This window comes from Geospiza fortis, unplaced genomic scaffold (assembly GCF_000277835.1).
Source record: "Geospiza fortis unplaced genomic scaffold, GeoFor_1.0 scaffold23, whole genome shotgun sequence".
NCBI classification, from domain to species: Eukaryota; Metazoa; Chordata; class Aves; order Passeriformes; family Thraupidae; genus Geospiza; species Geospiza fortis.
Genome location: NW_005054303.1, coordinates 13540646 through 13542272, shown reverse-complemented (window position 1 = coordinate 13542272; position 1627 = coordinate 13540646). Strand labels below are relative to the sequence as shown.

Here is a 1627-nt window from a genome sequence, read left to right as displayed (position 1 = left end):
TTAGGAAAAAATTTTTCACCAAAAGAATAATAAAGTACTGGAATGCTCTTCCCAGGGAGGTGTTAGAATGACCATCTCTGGATGTGTTTAAAAAAAGACTGGCCATGGCACTGGGTGCTACAGTCTGGCTGAGGTGTGAGGGCACAGGTTGGACTCAATGATCTCAGAGGTCTCTGCCAACCTCATCATTCTGTGATTCTGTGATTTCGGGAGGGGGGGATGGATGCAGTGGCCACAGCAAGAGCACTCCAGGTGGGAACACCCCCCCCAGGGTGAGGGATGGGTCCTGCTGGGTTCAGAGCTGTGTTTAGGGAAGGGGAAGGGTTGGAAAAGCTTCAGCAGTGCAATCCCAGGTGCTGGCTGGGCAGGGAGCACAGCAGGCAGTGTCCTTGTTCGTGTGGTCACTGCCTTTCCCTCCATTCCACCCTGCCTCCATGGCTCCAAACCCAGCACTTCCAGCTGTGCAGGGTGTCCCCAGCACTGGGCCCTTTCCCTGCTGCCCTTTGGTGATGGCATCAGCACTGGAGTTTCCTCCAAAAGCTGACAGGTGGCAGAAAAAAAGGCTGGAAGCTCTGCAGAGCCAGAGGTGCAGTCAGAGAGCCAGGCAGGCTGTGTTGGGAGCACCATGTTTGCTCACTTCCAGGGTGATGCTGTATTTCAGGTGATCCTAGAAATCACAGGGTTGTGCCAAGAAAAAAGATTTTTAAATCACTTTTAACAACATCACCACTTTGTTTTATTCAAAGCCTGGTTTGTTGCAAGTTTTTTATTCCCAAAACAGACAGTGTTGTGGAGATAACTGGGAGTATAGGAACTTCCAGGATGAGATTTCAGCTCTTTTAGCTCAGCCCTTCTTAATAAAACTTGGATTTATTAGGTCATTGTGACCAAATTTTACAGAACTTGAGAAGTCTCAGAGGTGACCATATTTGTAAAAACAAACCTCCTAGAAGGGGAGAAAGAAAATGCAACAGCAAAAGCTGAACTTAAATTAGACACTGGAGAATCCACTCATGAGAATTCTCCAAGAAATCAAGTTCCAGGGGCATTACCTGGATTATTTTAGATTGTATTTAAGAACAGACCCATTTTGCAGGAGTAAAATAAGCTTTAAAGAAAAACCAGTGTGGATCTGAGAACTGCAGAAGGGCGGGAAGGAGAGTGGCAGACGGGAAGAAGAGAGGATGCTGCACACCCGGACTGCGTCCTTGCCACTGCCTGTGCAGGCTGGAGGGACCACCTCGGTGGGGTGGGAGGGTCAGGACCCCCTTGGAGGGCTCAGTGTCTCCCTTTTGGTGGGATGGGAGGGTCAGAACCCTCTTGTAGGGATCAATGTTTCATCCCTGGTGGGATGGGAGTGTCAGGATCCCCTTGGAGGGGTCAGTGTGTCACCTTCAGTGGGGTGGCAGGGTCAGGGCTCAGTGTGTCACCCCTGATGGGGTGGGATGGTCAGGGCTCAGTGTGTCACCTCTGATGGGGTGGCAGGGTCAGGGTTCAGTGTCTCAGCCCTGGTGGGATGGCAGGGTCAGGGCTCAGTGTGTCACCCCTGTTGGTTTGGGATGGTCAGGGCTCAGTGTGTCACCCCTGATGGGATGGGATGGTCAGGGCTCAGTGTGTCACCCCCGGT

The 1627-nt window shown here is 51.3% G+C and overlaps 1 protein-coding gene across 3 annotated transcripts in view; it reads left to right on the top strand.

The window, feature by feature from the left end:
• Nucleotides 1-1627, top strand: part of SAMD4A (sterile alpha motif domain containing 4A) — a 98637-nt gene that overhangs the window by 90305 nt on the left and 6705 nt on the right. The gene's annotated exons all lie outside the window — the stretch shown is intronic.